Source organism: Impatiens glandulifera, chromosome 6 (genome assembly GCF_907164915.1).
Source record: "Impatiens glandulifera chromosome 6, dImpGla2.1, whole genome shotgun sequence".
NCBI classification, from domain to species: domain Eukaryota; kingdom Viridiplantae; phylum Streptophyta; class Magnoliopsida; order Ericales; family Balsaminaceae; genus Impatiens; species Impatiens glandulifera.
This window is the reverse complement of record NC_061867.1, coordinates 6,261,686-6,276,369: the sequence shown is the minus strand read 5'-3', so window position 1 is coordinate 6,276,369 and position 14,684 is coordinate 6,261,686.

Here is a 14,684-nt window from a genome sequence, read left to right as displayed (position 1 = left end):
GACTTAGCGTCATTTCATTAAAAATTCCCAAAAACGGGAAAAAAAACCACGAGTTTAAGAGATCATTCTAGACAGGCCTAGAATGATTTTGAAGTCGTAACATTCTGAATAAAAGCTAAGAACGTAAATGAATTATCTGTTTACAATGTTTTCAATTCTAGTGAGTTTAAAAAACGGTAAATTCCAGTTCCTGCAGATATTCCAGTTTTGCTCCGTGCTTGGAATTCCTCTCCACGTTCCCGCGAGGGCGCTGCAATCCGATACAATATCTTTCCATAACTCGTCAATGCTCCTGCGGGTTCTGTCATATACCCTTGCATTCCGTTCTTGCCAAATGTTATACACCACTGCTCCAAAGCCGCACTTGAACACGCTTGTTGCAAATCTATTTCCCTTGGCTTTGAGTAGTGCCGCTTCTTTGATTTCATTCCATTCGCTCGGGAAACTAATCAGCTCCAGGCTTTTATAGAATCTGTCCCAAAGCTCCGAAGCAATACAACAGCTCCCGAATAGGTGATCTATGGTTTCTTCATTTCCTATGCATAGAAGACAGCTCGCGTCCGGGATGCTCATATACTTACTGATACGATCACGTGTGTTGAGTCTTTCCCAGAAGGCGAGCCATAGGATGAACTGGTGTCGAGGGATAATCTTCGTTGACCATACAAGAGGAGCCCATTCTACTTTCTGCGCTTTTTCCCGGATTACCTCCCATATTTTCTTCAATACCAGCTTCCCATTGTCCTCAGCTTTCCATTCATGAATATCCGGTCTGTCGTGTAGTTGTATGTTACTTATATGATCAAGTATCCTCTTTCCTTCTGGAATTCTTCTCAAGAGCAAGTTCCAATTCCCGTATTTGATGTCTCTGATTTTCGCTTTTGCGCAGTCCCTTCTGATACGAGTATTTTGAAACTGCTCCTTGTCGATGATGGGCTGGTTTTCAAACCAATGGTCGTGCCAGAATAGAGTGTCTTTCCCGTCCCCTAGTCGGATGTCATAAAGATCTGCAATATCGCTTCTTAGTTTAAGAATCTTTTTTAGAGACCAGCTCATACCTTCGTGAATTTTGCAGGTCCAGATGCTGGTTTCGTGTTTCATAAATCTCGTATGCACCCATTTGATCCATAGTGACTCCTGATTGCGCTCCAAAGCCCACAGATGTTTGAAGGTTAGAGCCTTGTTCCACTCGATACAGTTCTTCAAGTCGATGCCTCCCTCGTCCTTCGGTTTGCAGAGAGCGGTCCATTTGACTTTTTTTCCTCCTCTTCCACTATTACCTCAGATAAAGTTTCTCATCAGTGTGTCGAGTTCCTTCATTACCTTCTTCGGAATGACTATTTGCTGCGCCCAATAGCCAACTATGCCCATAACCACGGTTTTGATAAGTTCGATCCTCCCTGCATAAGAAAGTTTTTTCGCTGCCCAGCCAGATATCGTGTTTTTTACATTTTCAATCAGCGGCTTGCAGTGTGAGATCTCGATCTACTTTGCAGTTAACGGAATTCCTAAATACCTTATGGGAAATCTGCCTTCCTTGATGCCCATGATGTTGAAGATGTCCTGTTTTGTTTCGTCCTTCACGCCTCCATAAAATGCCACACTTTTGCTTTCATTAATAGTTAAACCTGTTACCTCAGAAAAGAACGTTAGTGCAGCCCTAATAGTTTTAATGGAATCAACGTCCGCATGCGCTAGAATGAACAAATCGTCAGCAAAGCATAAATGTGTTACCTCCTCTACCTCACAGAATGGGTGAAAGATGTATGGACGATTCTTTCGGAACATCGCGAAGATGCTCTCAAAGATCGCCATGATAGCTACGAAAAGGTAAGAAGAGAGGGGGTCCCCTCGCCTTACCCCATTTTCACCCTTGAAATAGCCTCTGTGGACTCCATTGACGCTAACAACAAAGCAGGATGATGAAACGCATTGCATAATCCAATCGATAAAAATTATAGGAAAAGCAGAAACAACCAGAAAGTCTCGAATGGCTTCCCATCTAACAGAGTCAAAAGCTTTCTTGATATCTATTTTGAAAGCCACTCTCGGGGATATTTTCTTTTTCCCGTAGCCTTTTAATAGGCTCTGCATGAGAAGAATATTATGAGAGATTGTCCTACCGGGGATGAATGCAGATTGATTAAGATTTATTATTTTTCCTATAACATTTTTAAAACGTTTAGAAATTATTTTGGATATTATTTTATAAATCACATTGCAGCAGGAAATTGGTCTGAAATCTTGTACTTTCTCAGGTACCGCAGTTTTGGGGATCAAGGTTAGGACCGCTGTATTCCATTGCTTTAACATCTTCCTATTTTTGAAAAACTCCAGAACCCCATCAGTAACATCTTTACCCACAACCGACCAATTATCTTTGAAGAACTGTGCATTAAACCCATCAGGACTCGGACTTTTATTCCCATCAATACTAAACAGAGCTTCTTTAACCTCAACCTTCGTGACCACCCTTATCAACTCGCGACTATCTTCTGCAGAGATTTTCCTATCAATAATTTGATACAAGGTATTCAGGTGACTTTGATGCTGCTTTCTTGTACCCATAAGTTGCTTATAGAAATCAATAGCCAAATCTTGGACACCCTTTTGACCCTGAACATATTCACCATCATCATTCTTCAGCCTGTACACATTGTTTCTCATGTTTCTAGCCTTGCATTTTCTGTAGAAGAAAGCTGTGTTTTTGTCACCCAACGAAAGCCAGCTCTGTCTTGATTTCTGTCTAACAAAATTCTCTTCAAGCAGACTCAGCTTCCTGAAGTTTTCAAGCGCATATCTTTCTGTTTCATTGAGTTGTTCATCACTATCATCCCTTAATAACTTTTTCTGAACCTCTTCCAGTTCTTCTCTAGAAGCCAGAACTCTATTGGAGATATTGCTGAACTTCTTCTTGTCAAAGCTTTGGAGATGATTCTTCAGGAGCTTAAGCTTCTCAGAAACCCTGTACATGTTGGAACCTCTGACATCTGTTGACCATACACTTTCGAGGATACCCTTGAATTTATCGTTATCCATCCAAAAATTGAAAAATTTAAAGGGCCTTTTGAACCTTTCTTCCTTTTCCCAGAACAATTTAATCGGGCAGTGATCAGATATACCCGGATTCAAAACATGAAGTTGACTTCTCGGAAATTGGTTAATCCAGTTCTCATTTACCAGACATCTGTCAATTCTACTTTTTCTAATTTGTTCATTCCCTCTCGTAGAAGACCAAGTGAAGAAGTTCCCAGAATTGGTAGGCTCGATACAACCCATATCTCTGATGCAGTCATTAAATTCAATCATATCCCGAGTAATTTCAGATTCTGGGCTACGATCAGATTCGTTTCTAGTTACGTTGTAATCACCGAGGACAGTCCAAGATTTATCAATACCGATCCAGTTTCTAAGACAATTCCAGAGGAGTCTTCTTTCCGTGCTTGAGTTGCTACCATAGATAATAGCAAGATTAAACACGATTCTTGTGATTCTGTCTTTGACCTCCACCAGGATTGCTTGATCATTCGAAAAAAGAGTCATCACCTCAACAACTTTGTTATCCCAAATAACCCAGATTCTGCCCGTTTTGTCATTTGAGTTATGAATAATTTCCCAGCTACTATCAATACACAGTTTGCTAACCTTCTCAACGTTCCGACTTTTGACTTTTGTCTCAAGAATACCCATAATAGTGATCTTCTGATTCTCAATGATCCTCCTGATTTCTTTACATTTTAGAGGGTCATTGAGTCCCCTTATGTTCCATGTCACTATATTCATGAATGAATATAAGTGTTGGGTTCCTGACTTTCCAGACTGTCCTGGACCTCTTCATCAGAGAAATCATAAGCATCACTTGCCTCACTATCCTCAATGGCTACAGTTTGATTACATGGAATACTATTGCCATTGAGTGAGGGTTGCCTTATGTAGATCTCATCTTCTCCGTGATAGATTTAGTAGCTTCTGGATCCAGGATCTTTCTGCTTTGTCTTCGATTTTCATCTTGTTCTGCTTTAGTAGATCTTTTCTGACTTTGAACCTCTTCACTACTAGATTCATGTTTGTTATCGGTTTTTATTCGCCATACTTCAGAATTAAGGCTCACTGCCTTATTCAAGACCAAATTGTCTTCTTCTGCACTTGATCTTTTGATTTCACAAAACCCAACATTTCCCAGTCCATTTTCAAGAGCTTCTTTATTACTTATTCCAAGATTCTCATGTTCATCATCTCGAAAGGTGGCTCTGAGCCCAAGGGTCAGGTCATTTCGAATTTTGATGACATTGTTTTTTAGGTTCCTGCTTGCATTCCTAGAACTGTGAAGAGTAGACTCACGACCTATTGGAGTGCCTTCAGATCCAATTTTGCTTGTTTCATATGGGCCAAGTATTCCCCGTCCCATAGATCTTTGAATTTCAGAAACTTTGGAACTAGGACATGTAGTTACATCAAGACCAGTTCTTTGATCAGTATTGGGATCAGTGGAGTTAGGACCAACAATAGTATCATCCACAATAATAGGACTTGTGCCAGTATTAGGAACAATATAGCCGAGATCAGCAATGGTTGCACATTTTTCATCAGGACCTGTAGTAGCAAGTTCGGTACCTTGAGTAGTTTCATGATCAACAAGTCCAAGACCAGACTTAATTTGGTCAATATGGCTAGGAACAGTAGCTTTTTTATTATAATAATTTTGTGTAAATACATAAAATATTAAAAATAGTTGAAATAAATGAAAAAAAATGATTGAAAAAATATTAAATAGATGAAAGAATGAATAAAATAATTAGAAATGAAAGAAATAGATGAGAGAGAATAAATAAATAAAAATATGTAAAAGTGTTAAAAGAGAAAGAAAAAAATGAGTTTAAATGCAAAATATGTTTAATTATATTTTTTTATGTAAGTTTATTATGCAAATTACTATAATAGTTTATTAAGAAAACGCTTAAACGCAATTTATAAACGCCGAATCAAAGCCTAATATTTTTTCATACTAGTGTTCAAATTGACTCCAACCACACAAATCATTTCAACTTTGCTATAACTAAAAAAAACAAAATTGGTTATTGGAAAATTCTAAATTATTTCAGTTAAATTATAATAAAATAATAATAATTTGTGTTATTGATGATAGAATTTTAACGGATGATATGTGCATAAAAAAATGTTGTATTATGGCTAGTCGTATGTATCACAAAAAAAATTGAATCGATAACTCATTATTTTTTTGCATTATAGAGGTACTAGTATTTAAAGTCTTTTGTGAAGTATTAATGAAATTAATTAGATGATAGTCGAATTTTTGGGTAGTTGCTGAGAAATTTAGATTGATGCGGCTGATACGGCAGACCTACATATTTAAGGTTATCATCTCATTTTTTTACTATCCGGTTGAAGAAAAATCGTCGAACTTTCAATTATAATTGTCGTATATGCGTATCATTCATAATACTTTTATTATAATGTTTTCTGATATTCGTTTAAGAAAATTAGAATATGTCGAGGAGTTAATAATTCTTTTCGAGTATTTACGTAACTCTTTTTTTTTGTTATTATGTTTAAACGATTTTTTCATATTTAATATATATATATATATATATATATTTTTGAGAGATTTTTGTTTTATTAAAATGTGAATGGTTTGTTTTAAATTAATATATTAAATATTTAAATTATATATATATATATATATATATATATATATATATATATATATATATATATATATATATATATATATATATATATATATATATATATATATATATATATATATATATATATATATATATAAAGTAGGGATAATGGATTGATTTGCATGATTTCTGTCATATTGTGTAATTCATCCTTAAATTAAATTAGGTTATTTGAATTAATAATCTTCATTATAAAACAATACTTAGTATTAAATAATTTATATATTTTTTAAATTAACCACATATCAATTAGAGATAAAATTAAACCGAACTGAATTATGATTTTTTTTAAATAATAATTACAATAATGATAAATAAGTTATATAATTGTCATTGTCGATAAGAAGGAAAGGTGTCAAGTTTGAATTAGACTAGTTTGATTCAGGTTATAATTTATGAGGTGTTTCATTGGTGGTGTTAGGAAAGGAGTCAACAATAGCAGAGGATTGATCAAGTATTGTTAATCGCGAAAACCTTCATTTCGATATTAACTCTATTAGAAATTAATATATGTTTTTATTCTTCGCAAGTCTTCACAAACTCTTGAACAGAGTCAAGTGCGGAACTGTTTGTTTAGACTTGAAGCGGTAGATAAAATGTTGAAGGATTAAGAAAATAAAGAACACAAGACACATAGATTATTTATGGATGTTCGGAGCAAACCCTCTTACGTCACCCTTCTTCTCAACCTTGAAAATGATATTCACTAGAAGATTTGGTTTGAATACAACACTTATACAAACTCAGTCGGACAATCAGGACTTAGACAATGCTTGTTTCCGAACTCCTAGCACAACACACTTTGTTTAACTTACCGTACTAAATTTCACACAAAAATATCAGTGAATGTAATACAACTCAATAATCTAGCAAACTTGTAAGCTCTTAAAACTTGAGAGCTTGAACGCTTGATAGAAAGTTTGCACAAAAATGTTTAAGACTCGTGAAAGTATTAGGTGTGTCCGAGAGTGATTGCAAAAACTAAGAACTAATTGCCAAGAAAACAGTGGTGCAAATTGTCCTCAAACTTCTTCTTAAATAGATAACACCTCAACGGACAAATTTGCTTTCCTATTTCGATTGGATGTTTGCCAGGTAGTATATTAGAGAATATGCTTTTGATCGTGGATGTACTAGATGAAGATAGTGCGCCGAATATTCTTAAAAGAGATTGTGGTGTATTGGGAACGTACATCACAAGAAATTTGTATTATTTTGGCACGTGGCAGTCTTCTATGGGTTTAGCTCAGTTGTTGTGTCAGACTGACAATAATAGATGCTTGATCAAATACCGAATTTGATTAAATACCGGAAACGCCTTGTATAAAACTGAACTTGTTAAATACCGGAAGCGTCTTGTATTAAACCAAACTAGTTAAATACCAGAAGCGCCTTGTATAAAACTGAACTGGTTAAATACCGGAAACGCCTTGTATAAAACCGAACTAGTTAAATACTGAAAGCGCATTATATAAAACCGAACTTGATCAAATACCGAATTTGATCAAACACTGAAGTTCTGGAATTCCCGGAAACGCTTAGCAAATACCAAACTTAATAAAAACCGGAAGCGCTTCAAAGAAATGGACCCGATCAAAATATCGGACGAGCTTCTCCAAGAACCGAGCCGAACAGAAAATCGGACGCGCTTCTACAAAAGCCGAAGTTAACATAAAATTGGAAGCGCTTCTTCAAAAATCGAAGTTGATCAAAATACCAGACTTGATCAAAATACCAGACGCGCTTCTGTCGAAGCCGAACAGAATACCGAACGTGCTTCTTTAAATACCGAAGTTAACATAAAACCGAAAGCGCTTCTTAAAAAATCGAAGTTGATCAAAATACTAGACTTGATCAAAAAAACTGGACGCGCTTCTCCAAAAACCGAAGTTGATCAAATACCGAATTTGATCAACTACCAGACAGATTCCCATTTCAGTTTACTTCACTTTGACCCTACACATAATCAATAACACAACTCAGTCTTACACTTAAAATTAATGAGAGGCTTTAACCTAACATTTTCTCCATTTTTAATTATTTAAACTAAATTATCAAAATTCGTAAAGTCATTAAAGTAAATGTCCTAGATTTATATAATATAACAATTTTTCCTTTTTTGATTATTTAAAATAAATTATCAAAATCCGATAATTTTATAACGTCGATCAATTATCCTAAGTTAATTAGCAATTTTAATCTAACATATGTGTTTTATTCTAAAACATTGATTTGATTGTCACATACTCAAAATCATCAATTCCTCTCTAAATTTGGAGGAATAATCACATTGTGATGAGCACTCTCTCACATGATGTCCATTCTCCCGTATTCTATAATAATTATAATATTATATATATATATATTTATATATTTATAATTATATTAAGTAGACGTTCTTTTATAATTAAAATAATAATAAAATTTAAAATTTATTTATTTAAAAAATTTATTTCAACTATTTAAATAATATAAAAAATTATTTAAAATAAAAGATAATTAATAAAATAAAATTTTAATAATAATTACAATAACTAATAATAATAAAATTATTTTTATTTAATTAATTTTAAATATTATATATTAATAATAAAATTATAATAAATTAATTAAAATATAAAAACTTAAAAATAAAATAACAATTTTATATAAAATAAATATTAAAAAAAGTTAAATATGAAATATTTAAATAAAAAATGTTATTAAAAATATGTTATAATATATGTTATTAAGTAAAATATTATATTTAATTTGATCAAATATTAATATATAATATTTTAAATATTTTATCTTATATTATTTATTTTTGATAGATAATATGTTATTTATAAAAAGAAAAAATTGAATCATTCAATTTTTTTTAAGTATTTAAAAATATATATATATATAAAATATAATATAATAAGATATTAGATGTTTATATTTTATTAAATGATGACACACTTCAATATTATATATTTTTAATTAAATAAAATATTATAAAAAATAAAATAAAATATTAATCTAGGTTATTTACAAAATAATATTAATAATTTTTCACTATAATAAATTCAAACAACATCAATGGAATGAAAATATTCAAATGTTATAAATAGGATTGAGAATGATTAATACTCATAACCAAACACTGCACTTATATCGATCATACTCATTCTTATTTCACACATTTATTAATCTCATTCTTATTTTAATTCCCTTATTTGAATCAAGCGTCCCTTCGAGTTGTTTAAAAATTTGATAATGATTTTGAGAAATTTAGAATTTTTTTTTTATTAAAGAACTTAAAAAATGTTAATATATAATGATAAAATAAAATTTATATTTTTAAATAGAATGTATTTTAATAAATTGGTTTTAAATTAAATGATTTGATAGATAAAAAAAATAAAATAAGTGAAATAATATTTGATTAAGTTTGTTTATTTAAATAACCCAACCAAACAAGTCCTAAAGTCTCCTCTCTAAACAAAAATATAATATTTATAAAAAAACATTTATAAAAATTGTTAAAATTTGTAGTATTCCATTAGCCAGGGAAAATGAGGACTTTGATACGGTGTTATATGATTAGGATCAAATTAATTAATTACATACTTTAATTTGTTTGTATCCTTTAATTTTTGAAGTTTAATTACATTACAACTAGATAGATGCTGACTAAAAGTTTAATTATGGTTGGGACTTGGGATTAAATTAAGGGTATATATCTTGTTTAAAGTTAGCGAATTGAATGTTAGTTATAAATTAAAATCAAAAGATTATGGAAGATTCTATTTTCCATCTTGATTAAAATGTCTTCAATCAAATAGGGTTCTTAAATAAACTTGTTTAAATTGAATGTAAAAAATAATCTATTTTGAGTATTTTGTTAAGCATGTAATCAATAGATTTATCAATCATTATGCTATCAATTATATGGAATACTTGTTTTATCTAATATATTTATGCTAGCAACAATTCAATTTGAACTATAAATGAATCCTTTTATAAATAATTAAGATAAAACAAGTATTCAAATATTATTAAAATAATAATAGTTTAGGAGATGTGCATTATCACCTTTATCAGAATGATTACAATTTGATAACAAAATTAATTTACTATGAAATAATTAATTATTAATAAAGTAACTTTGTAGATATTTACCTACATATCTTATATAAATATTTTATTTAACATTTATATAAATATATTTATTTTAACTATAACTAACTCATTCATCTCAATCAAATGCTTTCAAATGGACAAGCTTGAAATGTGTTATTTTATTATAAAAATTAAAATTGATTTTATTTGTATTAAATATTAAAAATTAAAAGATGTCAACTTAGTATAACTAGACTTAGTATATTATTAATGAGTTAGTTATGGTGGATAATATTATAAATATATTTTAATATCAATTAATTTATAAATAAAGAACCGTGCCATAGTAAATTTTTTTTATTAAAATTAAAATTTATTCTTTACAAATAATTAGTACAAACCCAAAATAATTAGGACACATTTTAGTTAGAATCAAATAATGCATAATAGATTGATAGTAAGATAATAAATGATTGTATAATAAGCCAGAAGTAATTAGGTCTAAACATTAATAAGTTTAGTTTAATAAGATAATGAAATTAATTATAAAATCTATATATATATAATGATGCTTAATTTTTAAAGTGTCCGGATTGCCGGGTCGAGAGCTGTGGTTAATTTGGATACTTGGTTCGGATTGTGGGTTCACCCGTTTTTAAATTTAAAACGGTTAAAAATAAAATTAAAAATGCTAGAGGTATGTTTCGAACTTGCAACCTAACAAAACAAGTACAACTCTTTAACTAACTAGGCTATAAAGACTTTATATTTTAAATTCAACACTAAATTTGATAAAAGCGGGACGTTTTAATATTAATATAAGTTCAACTTTTTAACTAACTAATCTATATATATAATGATGCTTAATTTTTAAAGTGTTCGGATTGTCGGGTCGAGAGCTGTGGTTAATTTGGATACTTGAGTCGGATTGTGGGTTGACCCGCCTTTAAATTTAAAACGGTTAAAAATAAAATTAAAAATGTTAGAGGTATGTTTCGAACTTGCAACCTAACAAAACAAATAAACTCTTTAACCAACTAGGCTATAAAGACTTTATATTTTAAATTTAACACTAAATTTGATAAACGCGGGACGTTTTAATATTAATATAAGTTCAACTTTTTAACTAATTAATATATAATAATGTTGAGTAAATGGATAATTGGGTCGGATTGTGGGTTGACCCACCCATAAACTTAAAACGGTTAAAAATAAAATTAAAAATGTTATCCGTAATTTTTTTTCACGGTTTTTTATATTATTACTCGTGTAAATGCACTGACTAAATGCTAGTTGTTATAATGCATGAAAATATTATAATATAAAAAATGCACCATGAAACCCTTGCTTGTTTCTTTATTATGTCCCATTCTTTACGGCAGTTTGCTTTATGTTATGTGGGGTATATAATTACATTAATCAAGTGTTTATGTTCCAATTTTAAATCATAATCTTCTTTCATCTAAATTTTCGAAAATAAATAAAAGCATAAGTAATTAACTTGTCTTGTTTTAAATATAGATTATACTTAGTTAGAAAGTAAAATCATGTAATCATTGTATAAAAATGAAATTCCTCAAGATTTTAATAATTTTACTTTATTTTTTCGTGCAAATATATAACATGTTTCTTGGAAATTTTTTCAAAAAAAAGTTTTAAAAATTGTATAGGGAATTAAAACATAATAAATAAAAGATATTTTGATATTGACAATCAATTTATAAGTCTTCGGTTGATTGTGAAATTAAAGAAAAATAAATAATAAAAAAATGAAAATGTTATTCTTATGGGTGGTCAAGAAAAAAGAGAGGGACATGAGAACATGGCCGTATAATAATTCTTTCTTCATCACAAATAATTATTATAAATATATTGTTTTATCATTCCGTCCAAAATCTGTCAATTATCTATGCAATCAACTTTTTTTTTACTTCATTTCATTCAGTTAGTAAGGTGTTTTAATTATTGTACAATGATCTATGCAAAATATATTATTAATCTTGAAATTAATCAGTTTTATTTTTAAATTTTTATGAATTTATAAATTATTTTAATTTTAATCCTCTAAGGCAGTTTAAATGATAAATTTTTGTTTATAAGAAATTAAATGTCACGACTTCAATTTTTACTTAAATTGTCTGCCTTAAACTGGAAGGAGTGTTTTGACTATGTTAATAGATTAGATACTACGTTCAAAATAAAAATATTTTAATTTTTACTGTTTAAATGTATTTTATATAGTTGAATTTAAACATAAGTCTAGGTTTTAGTAGAAAAAAAACATTAAGAAAAAATAGTTAATTTGTATTATATATATATATATATATAAGAATAGCCCATTTAAATATAAGTATAATGGGATGCATTATTTAATAAAAGAAATCACATTTTAAATTTGATAATCAACATTATTTTTATTATTACAAGTGCATTTGATGACAACTTTATTAGAAAAAAATAATATAATTATCAAACAAAATAGGATAACATTATGAACCAATTATGTCAAAAAAAAAATTATGAAATGAAATTATGGTTAGTTGATTCGGTTTTATAACACAATTCAATGAATAGTATATAACTCTCTCTTTATTTTATTATATTATTAAATTTATTAATCAAAATATAATATTTTATATTATTATTATTATTATTATTTATTTTATCATTTAATAGCTTGTAAGTATTTTTATCTATAAAATAAAATTCCTCCATCAAAATAATCATTAATTATTACTTTTTAAATAATCATTTTTTTAAACCTTATTCAATTAATCAGACTTAGAACTGATTAATCAAAAAACGATTATCAATTCAACTAAGCCAACACAATTTTTGTTAGTTTATTTTATTGTTTTATTTTATTTTTTGAAAGAGAAACTATTAAATTTATTAATAATTGAAGAGTGTTTGGAAAGGTACATTGAACTATATGACAAATATTTCAAAGTTAGGAGTCAAATTACAAAATATTCTTTTCTCACACCATAGGGAAGGAGACCGACTTTTCCTTTCCCACTATTTATTTATATATCATTTTACAAAATTTTAGTTTGCTTTATAATTACATTTTTTTTTTATTTAAGGGCAATAAGAAGACTACGTTCATTCTATAGTCAATCAAATATAAATAGAGTCTTGTGATGACAAGAAAATATGTTTTTATTTTATAAAAGTGAAATTGTGAGTATATAAACATTGTATTTTTTAGGTATTATCACAAATTATTCTTTTAAAGTTTAATACTCCTAACTTTAAATATGTTTATATATGGTGATTTACTATAAAGTTTAGTAAATGATTAGTTTATGAAAGTTGTTAATTAATTGGTAATTAAATTTAGAAGTACAAGGGGCTTAATTTGTTGATTGAATATTTGAGTGATTGAGAAACCTACAAGTAGGATGGAAAATAGGAAAAATAACCCCCACCCTTATGAAAATAACCCTTTCAAATTAATTAATCCCTTCATTTATGAAAAATAAATCTTCAAATTCTTTTTCTTCTAAGAACACAATTAGGGTATTGTTGTGTAGGACTCTACTTATTTAGGAATTTTATCATTTTCAATAACTAGGGACCGACTTATTAGGGTGAGGCGAGCTAGACAGCCGCTAAGATCCTTACCTCCCCAGTGTTAAAATATTTAACCAGTAGGCTATATTATTTATGTTAATATTTATATACAAAATTAGTATATGTTTAAGTATAATGTTCAAGTTAAAAATAGATAATAATATTATTTTTTAGTAAGACTCCCAAACTTCGGTCTTCTATGTCACAACTAGGAAAAAACAAGGAAACAACATGAAGATTAGGGTTGATGTGAATGAATTTTGTCCATTAAAGAAAAAAGAAACATTGAGAACGAAAGAGATCTCAATTTGTGTCTTTCATTTTCAACATTTTAGACGTAACGGTCACGAGGGTATGGACAAGACCGGTCATCTTCCTCCCTAAGAACTTTTTTTTGTATGAATTATTTAAATAATTTAAAAAAAAAAATTATTATAATCCTATCACTTAATTTATTAATTAAAATAATTTTTATTAATTTTTATTTTATCATTGTTTAATAATATTCTTTAAGCTTTTTATTAAAATAAAAAAAAATCTAACTCCTCAAAATCTTCATAAATAATTAATTTTTAAATAATTACATTTTCCCGAAAACCCAATCCAAACAAAACCTTAGTCATAATTAATATAATTATTTACTCATATAAAATAAGAAATAATTAAATAAAATATTATTTGGATTATCAAGGATAAAGATAGACTTGATGGATTAATCCGAAATTCAATCGGACTATAATTCAAAATACTAATCCGAATTAGCTATTTCGGATTAGATTAAGTTTAAATCTATATATATATATATATATATATATATATAATATGATGCTTAATTTTTAAAGTGTTTAGATTGTCGGGTCGAGAGTTGTGGTTAATTTGGATATATATATGTGAGAGTAATTGATACTTGAGTCGGATTGTGGGTTGAGCCGCCCAGAAACTTAAAACGGTTTAAAATAAAATTAAAAATGTAATATGTATGTTTCGAACTCGCAACCTAACAAAACAAATACAACTCTTTAACAAACTAGACTAATAACATTTATATTTTAAATTCAATACCAAATTAGATGAACGCGGTACATTTTAACAATATAAGTTCAACTTTTTAACTAACTAATCTATATATACCAAATTAGATGAACGCGGTATATAATGATGCTTAATTTTTAAAGTGTCTGGATTGCCGAGTTGAGAGTTGTGGTTAATTTGAATATATATGTGAGTTTAAATGGATATTTGGGTCGGATTGTGGGTTAACCCGCCCATAAACTTAAAACAGTTTTAAAATAAAAATAAAAATGTTATATGTAT